Source organism: Dromaius novaehollandiae, chromosome 4 (genome assembly GCF_036370855.1).
Source record: "Dromaius novaehollandiae isolate bDroNov1 chromosome 4, bDroNov1.hap1, whole genome shotgun sequence".
In the NCBI taxonomy this organism is placed as follows: domain Eukaryota; kingdom Metazoa; phylum Chordata; class Aves; order Casuariiformes; family Dromaiidae; genus Dromaius; species Dromaius novaehollandiae.
The window spans coordinates 66,241,434-66,264,546 of NC_088101.1; the positions used below are offsets into that span (position 1 = coordinate 66,241,434).

At 36.9% G+C, this 23,113-nt stretch overlaps 2 long non-coding RNA genes across 3 annotated transcripts in view; one reads left to right on the plus strand and one right to left on the minus strand.

Annotated features, from left to right (window-relative positions):
• Positions 1-20,348, minus strand: part of LOC112995478 (uncharacterized) — a 74,237-nt gene extending 53,889 nt beyond the window's left edge. The window contains exons 1-2 of one of the 2 annotated variants that reach the window (XR_003262189.2): positions 20,189-20,348; positions 18,730-18,796 (exon numbers count right to left, since the gene is read on the minus strand). This is a non-coding gene — a long non-coding RNA (uncharacterized LOC112995478). The remainder of the gene's footprint in view (positions 1-18,729; positions 18,797-20,188) is intronic. The other variant, XR_003262190.2, reaches the window with a different exon arrangement.
• LOC112995479 (uncharacterized) overlaps positions 1-23,113 on the plus strand; it is a 113,255-nt gene that overhangs the window by 80,361 nt on the left and 9,781 nt on the right. The window contains exon 6 of the long non-coding RNA XR_010389107.1: positions 11,690-11,800. This is a non-coding gene — a long non-coding RNA (uncharacterized LOC112995479). The remainder of the gene's footprint in view (positions 1-11,689; positions 11,801-23,113) is intronic.

Below are 23,113 nucleotides of genomic sequence, written 5' to 3' on the forward strand. Positions count from 1 at the left end.
GATGGAAAGAAGTAGTTAGTTCACTTTTAGTGTAAGAAAACTCAACCTTTGATAAGCTACAGCTCTCTGAAAAAAGGAAAACAAAATCATTGACTATTTTGCATGAAAATTAACATTTTTATAATTTATCTTTTGAAGTTTCCATTTGAAGATCCAAGACAAAAAAAAATATTTTCAGGATTCAGAGTTCTGCAAAAAAAAAAGCCAGAAAAGAGTTTTGTGAGTCTAGGTAGAGGAATACAACAAATTTATTAAATATGACCAATCCCTAAATATTTTGTCCTGCCAACAAGTGTGTGATACCATAATCGCTCAGTAGATTTTCTTCTTTACATTAACTTCAAAGATACCTAAAGAAATTGAGGTTAAGGATAGCTTCTTCACATTATATATTCTGTCTTCACATTATATATTCTGACTGCATAAATATACAGAATCTTTTAATCTGATTTAGTAGACAGCTAAAAGGGTGCTACTTAATGTCATTGTGCAATTCTAACAGGAGTTTAACAGAATAGAATACAACTGCTTTGGAGTTTAGAGTTGCTTTTCTTTCCTTGTTAATATCTCAATTAATATTTGTGGGTCTTAGCACATGCATTTTTTAATAAGTAAACTAGGGTCAAAAAATAAGAACAGAATGGTTAATTTTTTTATTTTTTGCACTTTTCATTCATTTATTTTTGCATGGCAAATCTAGGACAGACAACCTAGGCCATCCCAGCTCTATACATCAGAGAGGGCAAACTCCACTCTACTGTTTTTGTTCAACAGAAAACCTTTGTGCGTTTAATTTCCCTGTTTGCAAAACAGAGATAGCAGTTCTTATCCCCATCTCATGTTTGTGAATAATTTGCAATGTTGGGATGGGAAAGTTGCACACTTTTAAGATGGAACTTGTTAAGCTCATAAAAGGTATTACCCTATAATATCATTTATGATAGCAGCGAATGAGGCTTGATGACCTGTGGGGTCCCTCGTGGTCTTATGTTGCTAACACCTTCAGGAAACCTATGTGGTTTTGATATAAACTGCAAAACCTACAGTTTTCTATGAACTTTGAATATAAAGACAGCAAAGGAGAGGCAACACATTTAACAGTGCTGTTTCTGTTGTGAACTGCCTTGATTACTGGTCTTCCTTCATTTACCTTCCAATTAAGGCTGTTGTTATAGCAGCCTGCTTGTATGGAGGTAGATGATACATAGTGATATACATGTATTAGGAAGGACCTTAGAGGGTCATTAAGATTTTACAGCTGGCATAGTGAGTACAAAGTGGTCAGGAGACAGCAAAGAACTTGGTTACACTACAACAATCAAGGAAGTAAATTTTACTTTGTGATGTTCTGGAGTAAATGTATTTTGAATATTGCATTTGATATTAGACATAACATTCCAAAAAAATATATTATCAAACTGAGTGGAATTCAGAGAACAGCAACAAAATGATCAAGGAGATGGAGGGATTGATTTCTGAGGAAAGATAAAAGAGGAAAGTAGGTATAACTTGACTCAGCAATGATAAAAGGCAGGGAAAGTTAACAGGCTACAAATATCTAAGGCATGTAAATATTAAGATGGAGAGAAATAATTTAGTGTAGGACAAGATGATGTAGCTACAATATTGGCATGAAATTAAGGAAAAGAAGATGTAAACTGAATACTAAAGCAAACCTTGCAGATTAGATTTGTTGACCATTAGATTGGATTGGAATTAGAATGCAATTAACAGTTGTGACACTGATCAAGTCCGTCTTCGACCAGTCATACTAAAACTATCATGGAGTTACAGGAAGACACAGAGTCAGAAATTAAAATTCTTCTGTTCTTATAATCAGAAAAGATCCTTTTTCATCAGTTTGTTCCTTTGTTTTCCATAGCAGAATTGGAAGTGATGAGAAATATCATCCTGGGAAAACTTCCTCAGAACCTTTTCCTTTTGAAATTCCTTAATTTACCAACTTTAAACATTAATTTCTTAAAATTTCCTTAGTGCTTCCTAATTTCTGTTGGTTAATACATCAGAATATCTACCAGATGGTGAAATGATTTTTATTTACATCAAATTTACACAAGCACTTATGACATTACTTAAGTGCTGCCATTGTTAGAATTAAACTTTTCATTTGGTTACTAACTTAAGTTGGGTCAAAATTCTCATCACAGAAGGAGTCAGAAGAATGGACTTTCTTTCATGCAGTATCTTTGCAATTATAACATTACCAAGAATGTGGAAGATTTGGCATTAATTCTTATTTCTGCCTGAAATGAGAAGCTCTCAGAGGAGTGTTTGAGTTGCCAGTTTGTTCTGCATTGGATGAGGTTGATGAAGATCTAAGGTGTTCTTGTTAATGTTTTTGGGCACTGGAGAAAAAGCAAGGGTAGACAGGGTTGAAAAAAAGCTGTTGCTCAACGGACTAGAAACTTCAGAATTAGCATATTTGCCAGTGAAAGCTTTTTTTTTTTTTAAAAAAAACGCATTAAAATAATGGAAGCATGGATCCTTATCCTTGCTTCAGTGAGGCTTCCAACAACAAGGTTGAAGAATTGTACTTGCATCAGTTTTCTGTGTCAAGAAATCTATACTTTTAACATGAAAAACTGTAAATAGGTGAGTGAACTTTGTTTTTCCAGGTGGGACTCTTAAACCCTCCACTCCCCCCTGCAAAATTTTTTAGCTTCGTAGTTTACATTCCTCTCTTGGAGGTATTGGCACCGATCTTCCTAGGCAGGAGTGGAAATTGAACTCTACAACTTCTAGGCAGCTGAGATGCACCAGACTTTCTACTGTGGAATGAGATATGGAAAACAGGGGCAGGGGAAAGTGATGGGGAAGGACAGGAGCACCTCCCAGATGGCCATCTTCTCTTCCATTGTTCCAAGCATTTTCTGTAGCATAATAGAAGTGCTTTCTTACTGAGTGCTCTGGCCTTTGTGGAATTAACTCTCAGATATTTTAATCCTCCCAGATAATGACACTACTTACCTAATTCAAAGCATTGACTTCTGTTTTATGATAAAGCCATTAAAATTTAGATTTCACACATATAGTAATACCTGAATCCTTATGCGAAGTTAGCCCCAAAGCCTTACTTATGAAACATTAAATAATGACTTCAGAGCTTTCACTTGTTCTGATATCAGCCAATGTTTGCTTCCAACTGCAAGATGAAGACCTAATTTTCATGGCTGATTTCACTGTATATAAAATAGCCACAATATACGTGCCTGCTACAGGGTGTCTTGAGGAAAGATACAGAAGACAATCATAAAGGGTAATGAGAAGAGCTTTAAAACATGCGGAGATAGAATAGAAGCTAGATGAATTGATTATTTATGTCTAAAAGTACAGTTTAAGAGTGTCAGGGACCTGAGGGCACTGACAGGCCTTATTTACCCTGCCCAGATGCCCCTGTGGCCTGCCCCTGCCCTGCCCCTGCCCAGTACCCCATTTCAGCCCAGCCAGCGCCGTCAGTCTCGGGGCTGTCAGTCTCTGCCCCGTGACGGCGCAGTGGTGCTGGGCCCCAGCCCTGCCATGGCCCTGCACCTGCCTGGCCTCAGCCCTGCTGAGCCTGACCTCAACTTGCAGGCAACCCCCTGGCTCGGCCTCAGCCCAGCCTCATCCCCATGGAGGTGGAGGTGGAGCCCCCAGATGCCTGGGGCTGGGGCTGCCCCCACCTGCCCCCAGCTGTCCCGCTCCCTTGCCAGGGGCTCCTGCCCTGCCAAATGAATTCTCTTGCTCAGCTCCTGGCTCCCTGTCCCTTAGGGAGCAGCTAACCCTACCTGCTCCCTGACAGGGAGTATATTCAAATAATAACGTATATCTGTGTGAGAAAAGGTTCTTGTAAATTGTAAGTCATTTGCCTCAGGGAAAAGGGAAATTCCCTAAGTCGTTGTTTGTTTAACTCAGTCTCACAGACAGCTTTATAATTTTATTTAGACCAGTGACACATTGCGTGGCATTTTTTTCATGCAAGCTCAAGCTTTATGTGCTTTCTCAAAGCAGCATGGTATTTGCTGTTAAATTTTTCTGTAATCTTGTAAGTACGATTTGGAAATGGCACAATTTAAACAAAAATAAAGATGTTTTCATTCAGGTACATAAGACTATCATGAGATAATAGCACAATCGCTTAGCAGCGAGATGATGTTAGCGTTGCTTTTGTAGTTTGCAATGTCATTGTACAGACTGCCCATGAAAAATGGTTGCCGTTGCATTGATAATTCAAAGAAGTTTTGAAATTTGCTATCAAATGTACAGAAACCTATCAGTGTTCTAACCCTTGAATTTAAAATAGATAGCATTATTAAAAACAAGTAAATTATAGTTTAGCACTTTATTAGTTCCACTTTTCTCCAGCTCTTTGAGAACTCTTCAACTTATTGCATCAAATCAGTGTCCTTTGAAAGTGCCCTGATTATGTTGCCCTTGCAGTTCCAGACGTCATATTTTTAAAAGGTCAAAATGTTTATCTTTATGACAGAAAAAGTCATAGGTACTTATTGGTCTTGAAATTGTTTCCTGTTCTGTTCCTTGATATAATTTCAGTGCTTCAGCTTTCTTATTCTCTTTTTCTCTTAAGCCTTAGGTATGTACTTTTGACGTATATAATTCAAGACAAATAAAAATCAAACAAAATAGAAATGATCCCTTTGATCCTCTGAATATATAGATAGAATAATCTCTTTTCCATACCTGTATTATTTTTTCTAAATGACAATACTGCTTTTGAGTTACTGGAGGAAGTATTTACCCTTTTGATGCATACCTCACTGCTCTTGGAATTTTCTTTTCAGTCTTCTGTTATTCTCCAGACAAGTCAGAGTCTGGCCTTTATGTGACAGTCACCTTAGCAATGACCATAAAGTAATCTCTGGTTTTCCTTTTATAATTGCTTTAAGTTGTTCCTCATTTCATTCCCAAACCCTTCTTTCGATGGCTCAGGCTAAAGGAACAATTGCTGGCCATATGAAAGTTTCAGGTAAATTTTGTGGTTAAAGTAGAGAGAAAATCAAATTCACGAGAAACTTGTCCCGTTGAAAGCTGTATATATTGACATAACAGAACCAAATTCCTTTAGCACAAAGGACGTATCTATTTTATTAATGAGACAGAAAACAAGAAAGCCTGGTAATGTGTTATCTTTGATAGCTTTTGATATTTGTGGGGTTTATCTGTTTTCAAAAATCGTTAGTGAAGTTACTGTAATCCTAAAGAATTTGATAAAACATTTGTAAGGTTATTCTGTGTTATAACCTTACAGTTTTAGAACTGGTGTAAATATAAATAAATTGATATACAGTAGTGGAATGGGACTCTTGAAATTTATAGTGAAAATATGCATAGAGATGGAAATTAAAAGGATAAAGTTATAAAGGTAATATTGAAGAAACTGTTTTTGGACTTTGTCACAAATAATACCTTTTTTATTTGACAATCACTTTCTCCTGTCATGCTAAAATAGTGTATATTTTAGTGTAAAAGGAGTAACAACTTGCTAGGAAAAATTTGATTTTAAAAGATTTTTATTTTCATAATAAATAATACTAAATCTCTCTCTTGGTTTCTTATTAATTTCTATAATAATAGTTTTATTCTGTATGACCAGAGATGGAGTGGTCTATTTTATAAAAAGAAAAATGACCTCTCTTAATTCTTTTTCTGTATATAAAGTCTCTCTGTCTCAGGTATGAATTTACTAGCTGTGCTGGCTTGGTAGTATTAGCCACATTTCTGAAACCAGTATTTACTCCAGAGTTCTAAATATTGAGTGACAGAGGTGACAATTAGTCCTGGAAATATTTGACAGAGGAATGGACAGCCCCTGTGCTGGGAAATCAAGGGCAGATTTTCTTCTGATTTTTATTCTTTTATTCTTTATTCTTTCCAGCATACAGAGGTTTTTATGACTTTCTCTGTCCTATGATGAGTCAAAAGAATGGATAATTCAGAAGGGAATGAACTCTTCACTGAGTATAAACAAAAAAAAATCAGTCAGTTTGGCATAAAAGAGGTCAATCTCTCTTAAAAAGTGCAGTTGTGTGGTATTTCTAAGTGACATTGCAATGCATTCTGTACATCTTTCACAAGAGGTGGACTCCTGTTATGGCTAGCTAACAGTTTGCTGTTCAAGCAAAGACCTAAAATGATTTTTGCTACTTTCCTGTAAGCTTCAGCTGTCATGATCTCCATCAGCAATCCTTATTTCTGTGACAGTCTCAGTAGACAGCTGCAACATCTTTTTTGAACAGGTCACAAATGTATGTATTATTTCTAATTCCTTTCCCCATTATTTGTCTGTGCTTTGAATAGAAGCCAGTCCAATAATTTTAGCAAGGAGAATTATAGCACAAGTGAGAGGTACACTGTCTTGTGGATACTCACAACACTTGGGCCTAAGCTAAATCCCTTGTTGCTTAGTTTTTCCTAGACTTGAAGAGTTCTTATCAAAATGTGGCTAGGAAATAAACTATGCATTTGGGGCTTAACAAATGGTCCAATAAAAGTTATGTTTGAATCTACCCAGTGCTGTGTTGATACTTGAGCTAATTCTAAGAAATCTGATAGGTGTACAAGGTATAGCTGAATGTTATACAGAAATATTAGTTCCGTCTCTGCTGTGTTAGAAAATGGTACAGTTAGGCTAATTTTAGTTCTGAGACCATCTTGCCTTGAAACCTGTTTGGCTGCATGCCTGCATTGTGGTAGTGTGAAGACACTTAAAGGCTGTGATTGTCAGAGCCTTGAGGGCAACCATAAGCCTTAATGTCCCTGACCAGCAGCCTTACCTGGGGCCTCCACCTACACATCTGCCCAGGGACTCTACAGCCTCATTTAAGCTGGGGCCTAGTCACCAAGTCCTTGTCTGAGCCATCTTTGTCACTGCGTCCTTGATGAACTTTGGACCTATGTTGTAGGTGGCTTGTCTCCTGGAAGAACCTCTCATATGCATGGTATAGCTTGTCTCCAGCCCTGTCTTTGGCTCTGTCTCCCGCTGCTCCCAGCCGGACTTCCTGGATGGTCCCTGAGCCTTGTTTTTGACTGTCTTGTTCAGGAATATTGCTAGATCCTGTTATCAGCATCCTGCTCTGCCCATCCCAGTGGGTGGGGGCACTGCTCTGTCTGTGCTGTGGTCCCTCTTGGCTCCTGGGTTGCTCTTCATTATGGAGCAGCCCTGCTCTTGATGCTCCTTGTTACAATGGTAGTGGGAAAAGGTAAACAGAGAACAAAGGGGATACAAAGTTTAAAAAAAAAAAAGTGTCAGCCAGTAGAATCCAAGAACCTTGGGATGCAGAGGACTGGTGCACCTCCTTGCCTAAGATGTAAGAAATCTGTTCACCGAGTAAGGGTCAAACTGGCTTGTAGTACCCTCTGCTTGTCTTTATGAAATCATTCCACTGTATACAGAAGAAGTCAGGATTCACAAGACCACATCAAGTCAAGTCGTTAAGCCATTCAAATTGGATGTCTGCTGTCATCATGGTTTCTGTGTTTTCCCAATGACTCATGGTTATTCACAATTTGTACTCTCTCAGAACTTCCTAGTGCAGATGTAATTATTTATGTAAATTTAAACATCCTTTAGGGAATTAGGATGCATGAGTGGAATAATTCAAAATGTGTCTGAGTAGCTTGACCATTAAAATACAGAGTTATTTGCCTTCTTTTCTTTTTGACACAATGGCTATTTATTTTTACAAAAGGAGAATAGCTTCCACAGAAGAGGGCTTTAGAAAAACCTTTCACCAAGCACTTCATAAAGCTGGTGGTTAAGCTACTCCTAAATTCCCCATAAGTACCTTAACCATTAGCCTTTGGGGATGCAAAATAAGATTTAAAGTTGGCCTTCTAACCTAACTGCATTCTCCTTGACTACTGGCTGCACTATTGCAGGTGGGAATCTCTTCTTGTTTTTACTTAAAAGTCCATCCTATAGCAGAAAAAAAAGTTAATATTACAAAATAGCAGTAGCCAAAAGTATTTTTACTCCTATCAAAAATAAAATGTTCTTGACAAATGAGCAGGATTTTTTAATTTTTTTTAAAGGCGTTGGCAGAAAATGTCTGACTAGCCCTAATCATTTAAACTACATATTTAAAAGTGAAATCACTAGGGTTTGTCATAGGCTTAGAACACTTCCACATTTAGCAAATGTAGAAAAGAAAGATAAGTGTCGATCTCTGTGTCCACAGACATTGGCAAGATCACACCTATATATCTGGAATCAGTAACTGTATTAGAATCTTGCCAAGGTTTCTCAGTATCAATTGCTGTTTTAATCTGGCACACTGTATGAATTATTTTCCAGGCCTGAACATCTTCTAAATAATGTTCTTTTAAGGTCCTAAAGTTAATCCCTGGAATATATTTTTACAACCAATAAATACACTTTTCTGCGCATCACTTATAGTATTGCCAGAAGTGCTTGATATTGCTACAACACTAAAAGATACTCTATGAATATAAAGTAATATTCTCTTAACACATTCTGAAACTGTTTGAAACAAACACACTGTGTATTTTTGAAATGCATTGTGTGTGTTGGTTTTGATATACCTGCTTATGACTTACATTCCTGGTAAACAAGTCTTGTTTTACCACAGGCTAAAAATGCATCTCAACAAAATTTGAATGAATGTGGTGCTCTGAGACATACTTCACTCCAATTTTATTTTTATATTATGCTATTATACTGCATTAGAACTTGATTTTACTGCTTCAAAGAGACACATCTTTCTCTAGAAGCTGTATCAGTTTTTTTCACACAAACTTCTGGTGTGAAAGTCTTTATCACTGAACTTCAAGTTATTTGGTTATATGTCATTGTGCAGGTATGCACACTGTTGCACAGAAAAAATCTGGGACTGCCATGAAATAATATAATCAATAGTTACAAAACTTTTTCTATTAGCCCTTAAATAATTGTGCAAGTTAGGGGAAAAAAAATGCTACCAGAACAGCTGCTCAGTTGGTGAATGGTGAGATATTAAAGTAGAATTAATGCTGATTCCTAGACTATCATAGTAGTATAAGGGATAGGAAGACAAGCACTTAGCCTAATGCCTCTGCAGGCTTAATTTGACCCTCCTGTCCAAATGCCTTAAGATAAAATTTTTAGTTGATTGTTTCCTTGCTTTTTTCTTGATAATACTGTAACTTCTCCAGCATGTAGCATTTTAAAAGTCTTTATAATTTAAAGACTATGATTTTTTCTCCTTAAAGAAAGAATTATGATTCGTTTGTTAATAACTGTCTTAGCTATTTCTCAGTATTAACGGCTTTTACAAAACAAAATCACCTCCAAAATTGTTCTGCAGATTTGCCTCAGTGACCTGTTGCTGCCTCCCTAAGTACATCTCTAAAATGCAGTAGGACTGGATTTAAACTTGAAAATATTATACCACAATGCCTCCTTCTCAGAAAGTTATAAGGAACAAAAAAGGGAATTGTCCCAGTCATCTATTGGGACAATCCCCTTTTTTGCAAATTGCATGTTTGCATATGGGAAAGCTCTAAGTATTTTGCTTTATGTCAATAGCAGTTGTACTGTAGCAATATTATCAAGCCTCTGAAAGTATCCAAACTTGTAAAACTCTTTTATCACAAATAGTATAGTTTATATTAGAGATAATCTTAATTAGATTAAAGTAAATTAAGTGTATCATTTTAATACTTTTATAAATAGAATTGGGGTACAAAGGTACTGAAGGAGTCCATTATCATTAATAGTTTATTAAACTTTAAATCATTTTTAAAATCAATCTTCCTGTAAAAGTTGTAAAGTTATGCATGTAAGTCATGTTGAAAAGTTCCAAAGTTTCCAAACAGCAGAGTTTAATAATCCCAGAAAATGGTTGTGCTTTTAACACAGGTATTTTGTCCTTTCTTTTTGGTGGATATGCGCAAGGAAGTTATCAGTGTCAGCTGCTAACTGATAATTATTATTAATTTGTGCAGTTCCAGGGCAATTTATTGATTTATCCAACACTTCTTAGGGACAGTTACCTTCAGGTTTTTTGGAAGGAAAAGTTTTATTCTTTGTCATGCTTTCTTTTAATGAAATAGTTCTGTGTCAGTTTGCTTTAGAGTTTATAGGATTCTAATCACAAAGCCCACAGAGCCATCCAGGAAATTAAACCAGGAAATGTCCTCTGTAGATGTAAGACCACTTGCCTAGCATTTCGATTATGAAATGTGTTGCCTGCTGTAAGGTGTAGCACGTCTCGGTATATCACATTGTAAAAATAGAACAACTAGATAAAATTTTCTTTCTAGTTCTGTGCTGCTGTTCTCCTACATTGTTCTGTTCCACTTCTTTTTAGTAGTGGTTCCAAATTCTGGTTCTGGTACCACCTAAAGTTGGTATAAATGCAATGCAACTAGAAGTTATTCAGTTATGCTGTTCCTTGGATACTTCTGCAAATGTATATCTTCCTTCTCCCCTCATTCTCTGACTCATCTGTAATTCAGGGGCACAGTTCTTGAAGCATCGAACCACCCCAAAGAAAAATCACCAAGTATCTCCAGCTGTTCCATATCAGTGAGCTCTGTGCAGCAATAGAACTATGTGTGTTGTGAAGGCTGGCTGACATCTTGATTAATATACTGGAGATTGATACGGTGATATTCGGTATTAAAGGAAGGTATTAGTTTAAATGAGACTGAGCTCTCTGAATTCTTAAATTGAGTCTTTAGCTGAAGCAGAAAGCTAAGTTAATTTCAATTTCTTTGTATAATAGTTATTGAAAAATGGCTATTAGCAGTAGCTCATAAAGGCCACAGTTAGAATCTATGTATATACCTCTGTGGTAAACTATATATTCGTTCCATAGTTTATAATCGAGAATAAAACCAAATGTGATGAAAGACAAAAATTAAAAACGTGGGATCAAGACCAGAGATAACAATGCGGAATAGAAGTCTTGAAAACTAACAATTTTTTTCATAATTCTAAAATGCATTGCTTTGCTCATAATTTTTTAAAAAAGCAAGTAGTGAAAAGCCTCTGTGAACCCTCTTTTGTAAGATGAACTCCTGAGGCTCATCCAGTGGTACTTTATTCATCAGCAAATGGAACTGCTCTTTGGTTCTTCCAGAGTGAATTGTAGGAGAATGTACCTGTCTTTGTGGGCACAGTGGCTAGTACCAATATTTGAGCAATATAGTTTGTATCCTCCACTGTCAGGGGTCTGTCCACCATCCCAAATGAAAGCTGAATGTATACCTCAGCTTACAATATCATGTGAGTAAGCAACATCATTCTGAATGTATCTCACAATTTCTGTGATCAACTTTCAAAGCTGATCAGCTTTGCAAAGACATCAGCCAGTCCTCTCAGCACTCCTGGGTACAGCCTGTTGGTTCTCAGAACAGATTTACATCGCATTTATCATATTGACATGACTATCACAGTATGATGATCCTCAGCTGGCAAAACAACTTACAAATCATTCTCTCCAGTGATTCCTGGATGTTGCTGATCAAGTCCTACTCAAACACAAGGCCCGAGAAGCCAAAGTGAAATTTTGTCTTATCCAAGGGGTATATTGCTTCTCAGGCTTTCTAACGTTTTTATCTTATTAGTTCACTACTTCTGATTTGGATCATGTGTCAAAATGTGGAAGATTCCAATAAGGTAGCATTAACCCTTTGTTTCTTTTCTGTTCTGTTCTTTTTTCCCCGTTAGGTAGCTATCTTGGCCATTTTCCAGGAGGAGACTGAAATTTCTTCATGCTGAAGAAACAAACTTTCTTCACGACAGAAGGAAATGCTTAGATTTGTGTAACACTGAGAGCTGGTAAGTTTCTCCTTCTGACTGCACAGACCTTCCTGAAGGATGCTACACGCTAGGAAATGAAAAGCTGGAGCCTGCCCTGTTCCACCCCACCCTTTCTGTCACTTTAAAGAACTACATTTTTCTTGGGCATATAAACATTTTATTTTACATATCCATGGGAGATCTGTTGATCCCTGTGCCATGGCGTCAGTTATCTCATTGTTTTGTATAATATTAGAAGGTATTGAATATTGCTCCTTTAGCAGGTTTGTAAGAATGTTGGACGCTCTCCTGGTCATAGAACGTGTTGTTTTTCTTTGTGACTACAGTACTTCAGATAAAGGTCTTGGAGACAGTTCACTTCAAAACAAACAAAACTGAAAGCCCTTTCCCAAGACATACACGTCCAATTTCCACTTATGGAATGATGTATAACACTAGTGAATTTCTAGTAAAGCCCATTGTTGGTTTGTTCTCACTGTGGAACTATCTTATACAAATACCAAATCAAAGATCAAAATAATGGCACTTGATGGAAAACTAGCACTTATTATTTTAAATTATTTGCCTGAAACTTTTTATTCTTGTAGATTTCTCTATTATTTTACTTGCATGGGCACTTGATCTCAGGAATTCTGATGAAATTCTAAGGAAACCTTACATTTTGTTATAGTAGCTTTGTACAGCTACTGTCAGGACCCTGAATGCTTCTTCCCCTCCTAGGTGCTTAGCTGCTTGTACTTAATGCCAGCTGTGATACTGTGCAGCTGTGTAACCTTGGATCAGGCTGCTGAGAAAAAAGCTGTGTGGAAAAACAGCTGTGAGAGGCTTTGTCAGGCCCTCCCCACTGAGTCTGGGAACTGCATTTAAGCTCATGTCCTTGCCTTAGTCCTTGCCTGACCTATGCTGTAGGTATTCCTGTTCCTGGCCATGTACCTTCCAGACCTGCTGATCTGACTTCATGGTTTGATTTTGGACTTCATCACTATGGACTTGTCTGATGCTCCTGACTCTTGGCTGAAACAGGTTAATGTCTGGGAACCCATTCTGCTCTTCTTGCTGGGGTTTTGTGGGACTGTGCCTTTTGTTGGTGAGGATGCTGCCCCTGGCAGCCTTGCTTTTATCCTCAGCAACTGGCTCACATTCTCCTGTAGTGCAGCCCACTCTTGCAGCTCTGTGACAACTGCTGCTGTAAACTGATATATTTAAAAGGACAGTTCTCTCTATTTTTTTCATATCTTTGAATTGTTGAGACACTAGAAAATGAAGATTTCTCTGAAAAAGTGCCCACTGAAATCCAGCCCACATTCTTGATAGATCTCTGACTTAGTATGATCATCTGATAAATGTGACTGCCAAAATCAAGGCCTACTTACTAGCTAAACTCCCATGGCTTGCCTGAGGAACTAATTTTTGCTCTGTCTTGAACACCTGCACTTGCTCTCTGTTACTTGGCAGCAAAATACTGTCATCCAGACTGGACTTAGTTGTTTCATATTCAGTGGATTGACTCATAGCTCCATCTGGCCATCCACATCATATCAGAGACTGCTACTGATACCTATGCTACACCTGCCAGGGCTAAAGAAAATGACGCCATGTACACTCTCTGTGAATATACTTTTGCCTAAAGAGAAATGTTAAAAGCTTTCTTGTCTGGCCAGGGGAAGAATTTAGCCCTTCTCCATTTAACATGAAATCCCAATGTTCTCTGTCAGCTTCAACATATCTTCTCAATGGCATCCTGCTAAGGTTAAAAAATGGTCCAAGTTATCAATAACTAAACATCATCATATTTAAAAGTGCATGGTTTGGCAGTCAGACTTTGTTCTTCCTTGAGTTTCTCCTCCACTGAGATCTCTGCTTTGTCAGGAGACACAGATGGAAGCGTTTGGAAAGATCTGAATTACAGCTATCAGTTTTGATTTGCATCACTAAAGATTATTTCTCAGTTCAACTTTTGCTTTTTAATTAATTTATGAGTTGCTGAATCTTCATTCAATAAAGCAAAATATATTAAACTATTCAGGGAACAGAGACTACATTCATGGTAAACTATCCTAAGAAAGCTCTGTTATGACCATTCTAAAGGCAGTCAGAAACTCTTTTTTGTCTGCTCTTCAAAGCAGTGTTAGAAGTCTTCTTCAAACTGTTGGGTGAGAACTTCTAAAATGAGTTTTCATGGACTTTTGGAAGACATCTCTCTCTTTCTTTCTCTCTTTCTTCCTTCTTTTTCTTTCAACAAAGTTATGCTCCTGCATTACTTAGGAAATTTTGAAACTCTTGGTTATGTTTAATCACTCTAGGATTAATATTAATTTAGCTGACCAATGAAATCTGAGGGAACTGTTTGGCATCTGCATTATACATCACAGTTGAGGTACAGTATGAGGTAGAATTTTACCTGATTTATTCTAGCAGCATCAAGTTTAGAGTTCCCAAACTCTGTGTGATGGTCTTGCAGTAATCTTTGTTTGAGATGTCTATAAAACTGAGAAAATTTCAGTTCACACAATATTGTTGTTTTTAAAAGAGGCAGATTTCTATCAAAAATAAGATGTTGTAAATGAACCAGACCCCCATAAATGTCTAGGCTTGAAGAAATTTTTAAAGCTCTTCCTGGGGCACTCCCACCCCCACTGTGAGATTAAATCTGCCAGCAACAGGTATGGTGTTGCCTTGCTAGAGGCTCCAGTCTAGCAGGGCAGGCTGCCAGCTGGATAGATATTGTGGGAAACCCCTGGTGAGCAAGTGCAGTATTTTATAATATCCTTCCAACTGGCAGGCTGCCCAGGATGGTATTTCTGTGCACTCTTCAAAACACTTCTTAAAAGTTTATTAAGATTGCAGGCAGCAGCCATGGCAACTGGTAGGAACTGTATTTCTCAAGTGCATCAGAAAAGCATATATACAAATAAATAAGTGTGTACTGTGGGAAGATACAGGTCAATCTGATACTCTATTGTAATTTCAATAGATATTGAATGAGATGGCACCTGGACTCTGAACACTACAGCCTAGTCCAACTGGGAAAGATTCTGGAACAAAGCATGCACTTAATGGTTTTCACTTGTGTGTCTATATTGGGAGATATATTTCCTGGTGCTGAAACATTCCATTATGTTTCTAGTCACATATATAAACTGCAGCAGGACCAACTAGTGCTGAAGGACAAACCATATAATACAGGTTCTTTAATGGAGTACAATTAGTATGTGAATGATTTTCTATTTACTAAAAAACTAACTAAGAGCTTTTAGATAAACTATGCAGTGAACTAGGTACTGACAGAGGTAAATGCATCTTATGCATAGTAGGACAAAAAAGAAAAATACTCAGAAGGCATGCATGTGAAGAAAAGAAATGAACAGGAGGAAATGAATGCAGACCATATGTATGAAAAGAACTAGAAAACACAAAGAATTGCACATATAGTAGAGAGGGAAAAGTATTTTGTCAGGGTGCACCCATAGCCTTAACTGCTGTGAGCAGCATCACCTCCCTGCCACCCTCTGCCCAGGAGCTGCAGTTAGGCTTAAGCCTGGGCACCCACTTCTCGTCTGAGCTATATCACAGGTGTGCCGGTGGTTGGCTCTGTCTCTGGCCCTGCTGCCTGGATGGACTTTGGACCCATGTTTTAGCCTTGTCTCCAGTTCTTTCTCTGGCCCCATCTGCTGCTCGTGGCTGGACCCTGGGCCTGGTTCATCGCTTGCCTTGCCTGGGGCTGGTGATGGACCCTGCTACTAGCACCCGACTCTGCTCACCCTGTTCAGACCCTGTGGTGCTGCACCTGTTGGAGAGGGCACTGCCCATGCTGCGGTCACCTTTGGCTCCTGGCTCATCCTCCCTTGCGGAGCAGCCCTGTTCCTGTTGCTCCCTGGCATACATACAAACCATACCAACCGTCATGTTAGGAAAACCTAAACAAATAGAAAAAGCAAAACTGATAAAAGACTAAAAGTTAAAGGAAAAGTGAGCAAAGGGAACTGTGGTTGTCTCCTCCTCTCAAAATATATAAAAAAAAGAGAGAAAGGGTAGTAAGGATATATATATGTTCTGACTAGGTTTTATTGTTATTTTCAGTGACTTTTATTAGAAAAAAATAGCCAAAAACAAACAATGAAAAACTAACCAAATCCAAGCAAAGGAAATGGAAAGGAAAAATACTCTAGTTTAAGCATATAAGAATAAGACTTTCCTCAATTAAATCACAACTTTTAAATCAGTATTTCCTAGAAAACACTTTAACCATCACAATTTTAAAAGTTATTGAAATATTTCTTTTGTGAGTAATCATTAATCTTACCAATGCACAGTGCAGTTTATTTACAAATCTTTATATAAGTTGGAATAAAATGAAATGATGAAATGTGATTGTGGTCCTATTCTAAGATGATCCACTTCTTGAAGAATCAAGTTTTCATTTTTGTATTTAGCATAAAATTTGTTGGTATTCATATCACTGGATATATTGGGCCTGATTCTACTCTGGAATGGAGGTCTCAAATACTTTTAAATTGAAATGACAGAAATGCTCCTGGTACACTGGCAAATAACTACTCTTTGTATAAGCAGCGAAGAGTTCATTCTAAGATTTTTCCCTTTACCTCACCACATTTAGGAAACTTCCCTCTCATTTGCTTTACTCCTGGTCTAGAAAGGAGGCGAGATAAGGCATGGAAGTAAAATTTTACCCATGGTCGTATGTAATTACACTAAGAAATTCTGGGGCTACCCAGATCCCACTGTGCACTCACATTAAGTACAAAGCAGCCTCAATATTTTCCTGATTTATTGATTGCCTTGTATGTCCTTGGAAACAATGGTGCAGTGCTCTACACCATAGCTGCACCCTCGGAGCTGGGGCAAGATCAAACCTAAATATTTTATCCTTGTTAGAAAGGCCAAAACTGCATACTTGCTCTTTGGTCTCAAAGAGCCACTTCTGCCAGTGCAGAATTCTCCTGGCCTGTTAATATTTTGTAGACTGCCAGTGGAGAGAAAAAGGTCTCAGTGTAGTGAGAGACAAGCCCAAAGCGTTATACACTAGAAAAACAGAAATGCTTTAAATCCATTTTAAACATCTTGATTCCAAGAAAACAGCTGTTCCATTTCCTTCTTTCCTTTCAGTACTCTTAATACGGGAAAAACTATTCTAAGATACTCAGAAAATAACTGGCTACTCCATGATAGATGGCTCAGAACTGAAAAAAATGTCTTCTGAAACTTACGTACAAATTCTGTTATATGCTTCCTCCAAATAATTAAGAAAAGGAAAAACAAAATGTTTAGTTAACACTAAAGCTATGACACGAGGTGGCAAAAGTGAAAATCTATTTTTACAGCTCACTTTCACAAACACAAATAAAGGATAAACCAATGTCAGTGATCATTTTTAATTTCTTGCCTCTGGTTAACTTATGTCACAAGAAGCATATAGAAGCCCAGAAACAAATTCTTGCATGAAACACTGTGGTTTTTAGACCTGAGGTAGTGTTGTAATCATGAAGTTTAAAATCACTTAAAAATACCTATTTATTGTTTACTGTTTTGAACATATTTCCCTTTAGAAATAAATGTGAAGGAAGTTCAATTTGATATTCTATTTTCATTATTTAGTTCCATTTGGAGTATGTTGGGAATGCATTTGTGTTTTAATTAATAAAAGCTGTTTAAAATACGGAGTAAGTATTGATTAGAACAGATGAAGTAGGTGAAATTAGCTCCACATAAAAGAAACCAGTAAAATAATAAAAGAACAACCAAGTTTAACAAGTATCAAGTTTAACAGTAGCAAGCAAATTACACAGGCAATAGTTTCTAGCCTTTTTCTAGTATGTTTGCTAACTGAAGGTTTATAGACCACATCCTGTTCTTAAGTACGTCTGTTTAACTTGTTGGCTTCTCTCCCACGGGAGTTTTAACTCTGTCAGCATTTCTTATAACGCTTACAGTCTTGTTGTGTTTGGAGAAAACATCACATCGGGCCTGACTAATGATTACTTTGACTTGCATACTCATTTACAACACTGCAAAATGTGTTTAAAATGTTACCTTTCTAATCTGTCAGGAAATGATGTAGTGAGTCCCTTACAACTATGAGAATCAGTGGGGAGGAGGGAAAGGGGGAAAACCCATGTAAAAAGAGGCATAAATAAACCTTTTTTTCTCAGTAGATTCTAACAAGCCATTAAGAAAATATTTTACATCTTCCTGTGTGATTTTGAATATTAATCAAGTTTTGACAGAAGTCCTGCTATCCTAAATGTAAGAACATTGAACTCCTGCTTGTAGCTGTGTGAAAAACCTCTCTGGGCTTCTAAAATAAGATTAAAATATCCATCCAGGCAGTAGGAACATGTTAGAGAGAACTAGTTATTGAAAACATATTTTTTGTAATCTTGCATGAAATTTTGTTTGATATCTGGATTGTTACAACAAAGTTGCACTTTATTATGCAAAAAGGAGACAGATGATGATTAATTAAAATTTATAAAAGAAAGAATTGAAATTACCAACCTAGAGTCTGAAGTAACACATTACATTAAATGGTGTACAATGGTGTACAAAGGTATTCAGAAACCCTGGAGACATGGGAATTATTTTAGCCTTACAAGATTCCTCAGCTGTAGACACATATTATATATCTTGAACAGGTGGAAAGGCTGAGGCTGAATTACTCATGCAAGGTCATACAAGGAATGTATGATTAAACAAGAGTAGGATACAAGTTTTCTATTGTATAGGCAGTGAACAACCTTTCTGCTTGCTTAAAATTAAGCAAGCTTCATCAAGCAATCTGTTGCTTCTTTGGACTTCACTTTTCATAAAGTTCTATTTATCTGACTGGGGCCTCCAGTCAGAAGGGCAGTTCTTCTGTGGAAGGAAGAAAATTGCAGCAAGGGAATTATATGGAAAATATTCTTCTTATCAGATTCTTACATTCATACCTCAAGAGTTTATGCAAGTCAGCACACTATTCAGCACTGGCAGGAGTTTGTTCTGCATATCCCAATCCTGTTGAAGTGACCAAGATTTAGTGGTTTAGATTTCCTCTCAGAAACTCATAAGACTCAAGGACATCCCCAGTTAAACACTTAGCCAGCATTTGATATTAGCTTCCAGCCCTTCTGAATATATTTGTGATTACAGCCAAGCCAATATTCAATGCTAGGATCTCCAGTGTGCCAGCTAGGTATTATTAGTATCAGTGCTTTGATCAGAAATGTCATCCTGAGTAAAGTCTTCTATGACTGATAATAGTTGTTTTTTATGTTTGAGGTTCATACATGAAATAAATTTTAACAATGCCAGAGTATCTGCTCAGCAAACAAATTGTGTATGGCTTGTAAAATGGTATCATACCATTGTAAATGTCTACAAGAGAAGTTGTCTTAAAAATTAAGACAGCATCATTACAGCAGCTTGAGAAGTGTCAATAATGACAACATTCTCCACTCTCCCCTTGGTAATATTTTATACGATATCAGATGGGTACATATATACAGGTCGGATATTGTCACTGGTTCAAAGAGCAAAGATATTGCCAAGTGCATCCTCAGTACAAGAAATATTTCTGGTTCTTAGCAGGATTTTGCACAGCAAGCCACTGCAACAGCAGGGTTCCTTTTGCAGCTCCTGTGATCGTGCTGAGTTGTTATCAGCCAGCATTTCCTAGCAAAGGACTTTTACATAGTCTTTGGCGTTAGACATGAGCTTCTTTAACTAACCCCATGCCTGCGGAAACAAGTCATTGCCAAGGCACATCAGCCATGTACCTCTGATTGTATGCTTGTTAATCATGAGACTTTCTGTCCAGCTAGGACAACAATGTCCTCTTTGTGTCTCCGTTTCCCCCCCCCCACACACACCCCCGCTCCACAGAGCACTTAACCTGAAATGTTTGGATCTACCTGGGAAACAATTATATCAGCAGAGGAGATAATTAACATGCTCAGCTGAAATAAAGTCTGTAGGTACTGAAGGAAGAAGCTTTGTACAAGGGGGCTGTCTGCAGGGCGAGGTGTTAGAAAGTTGAAGTAAGGAAAACAAATGACTTGGTAGAGAGAGAAAGGTTAGGGAACTCAAGTATAAGGAAATGTAACTATAAAAACGTCCTTAATTTTTGCTCTTGTAGTCTGTGGAACAATAAGCTGAGAAAATTCAGTGAACCATTTAAAGCTGTGCTAGCAAAAAGTCATTGAAAATAGTGTAAGAAACGTGTCTAGCTGTCTAAAGGACAAGAAAAACTGAAGAAATAGATTGATGTGTGTGCCCTACTAGCACAGAAACCAGACAGAATGGCATTGACTCCATACATTGTTAATACAGCTGCAAGAAGAACAGGAGTTCTGTCAGTAAAGTTGACACCAGGCCATAAACAGAGGGTAAAACAAAAATTCTTCTCACCCATGTATGCCTTGGGACCATTCCAGCACTCCAGCTTCTCCTCCACCATCCAGGCTGAGGTCCCTAGGGAAGTAATTCTAAAATTGGATCTGCTTTCCAGAGAATCATTTTGTCCTTCTTCTCCTGAACTGCATACATCCCCAGACTGGAAAGTTCAAAAATGGCACATCTGTAAATCAGTAAACCCAGCCTGCTGGGTTCAGAATCGAGATTTTGGAAATAAGAAATCCCTGGCTTTCTAATAGATATTATCACCCAGAAAAAGACTAACATTTAATTTTAAAACATGGCATATTAAAATATAGTAAACATACATTTAGATACAGTTAGATTTATAGTAGCCTAGGCATATGAATTTTGCAGAAGAGCAAAATAAAAATATATAATTTAAATCGCTTTTCTGTATCATTCTTAACATGTTTCTTTAGCTATAGATTGTGACATGAAGTTGCATCAGCATGAGTTTGGTGAGCTATGTAACAGAGGATAGAGTTGCTAGTGAATAAAGTGCTTCGCAGTGAATTTTCAGGAGGATTTTCCTATATGCAGACATGTGCATGAGCACATATACTATCTGGCTACATCTAAGCAGACAAATAAGTCCTTCTAGCAAGCCTCCTAACACATTGCTGGTGTTCTAAACCTGCAAAATGTACAGTAACATGAAATTCAAACAGACTTGCTTTTATCATTTTTTCAGTTTCACAGTCACTCCTTAATCTATTAGTTAGTGGGAAAAAATTTTTGATCACAAAGGAATAGACTTATATTTCCTAAGGAAAATGGCTGAGTCTTCAAACTCTCTTTACTCCCATTCAGGAGTGTTAAACTCTTGAACATTTTTACCAAATCTTTTTCTTATTGAGATCTGTGATGAGAATAGAACTTGGACAAAGTCATGTAAAAAATTGCTGGAATTCTGTACAGTGTGGGGTGTTGCAGCTAATTTTTATTCTGTTTTTTTTTTTCTTTACAAGAATAATTAAATGCTCATTTCCTTCCTTTTAAAACTGTCATTGGGCTGTGGAAAGCTATTGTATTGATATTTTGAGACCATCAAGGATTTTTCTGAGCCCCATTTAGCTAGTATGCTAAAGGCTCAAAGGTGAGTGTTTCCATCTTAATCTCATAAAGACCTTTCTTCATACATACAAGTAGGGAAATATATTATAATCCTATAAACTACATATGACTCATAGGAAGGAAGGGGAATTTTTAAAAGAAATTTTAACTATGTTTGGTAAATCCAATTGCTTATGTAAAATCTTTTAATGTGTGAAGCTCTCTGAAATCACAAATTAAAATTTAATCATTCTGCTATTATCCATGCACTTTTTTGTTCTGCATTTAAAGAAAAACTTCCCTATTATTTATCTCTTCTTTTAAGTACAGGGGTTTTTGCATCTAATATCCTGGGTTCTCTGATGAAACTCAAGAAGCTGAGTAATTAACACTAAAGTTTAAAGAATATATATATATATGTTTTAAGGAAGACATTCAAGCAGATATATGGGTGGAGGGAGAAACAACTGAGAAAAGATAAATGTACTGCATTTTATCAATCTGTGCATCTGAAATCAAGTGTTTCATGGATTTCAAGGAAGGAAGGATTATGGCATTTCTCTAAAGGGTTACAATGGTCAAGGACTGTTTGTGTACTCTGAATATATGATATATACTCAGATAATACCTCAAAATCAAGCACGAACAAAACCTCTGCAAAGGTGTTTCATTAATAGTCATTAGAATAGTGCTTCAGCAAACAAAAGCTGTTTCTGAAAAACTTCCTCCTCTCCCCTCCCTTTCTTTTTCCCTCCCTTCCTTTTCCCTTCCTTTACCTTTCTCTTTCCTTCCCTTACCCTCCTCCTTCCCCTTACCTTCTTCTCCTTCCCTTCTCCTTCCCCTTCACTTCCTTTCCCTTCCCTTCCCTTCCTCCTCCTCTTCCTCCTCCTCTTCACTTCCCCTTTTTCATTTAGATGGAATAAGACCTATGATAGATTAGAACTGAAACAATCTGTAGCACCAGAACAATCACAAGCATGAAACATTATTGGTTAATAAAATCTGAATGGTTACATGAAATGAAAGAATAAATATTTTTCTTCATCCATTATGCCAATCTTTAAAATGCCCTTAGTTTCTTGTAGTACTCATGCATTTCAGAAATGAAAACAGAAAAATGCTTCTATAAATCTAATTTAATCTATAGTTTTAGAAAAGTAAAAGATCTTATCAGATAAAAATGTCACCTGTTTTAAAAATAAATAAAAACCATCGGAGGGTAAATATTATACCTTTCACTATTTGAATGCATATATTGTTAAAACATAACCTGACAAATATATAAATATATAGGATTCTATATTCAGTTTCCAAAGTTGAAATTTAAAATAACTCCATTTACATTGATTCTAAATAGTTTAACAAATCAGAATTTGGCCATCTGGTTTTACATATTCTTTTTACAAGTTAGTGGAAGATTGTGGGAGCTTTAAGGATGAAATGTGCTATTTATTAATATTTTTAACTGTGAATTGATGACCTTCAGAGAATACTACAATACTGATTCAGTCTCTTCTATGTTACTTTGTGCTGAGAGGAATTTTTGTACATATTTATAGTTAATAGTTCTGTATCTAAAGTACTAGATAAGTTCTTCTATAGGAAAGGCCACAGAATAAAATAAATACTAGGTTAGGCCCCAACTAAGCTAGATGGAACTATCGTATAATAGATAAACCCCATGTTGTATTTTTCCCGGCATTAAGCAACAACAGCAGATACTTTTTAGATATATTACACTGAATGTTTAAATATGATATTTTTGTGATAATTAACTACTTTGGGTACTTATTGGTGATAACACTTCATCAACTAATCCTTTAAAGAATTTAATTGGTGTCAGAATTAAAACAGCAATGCCTG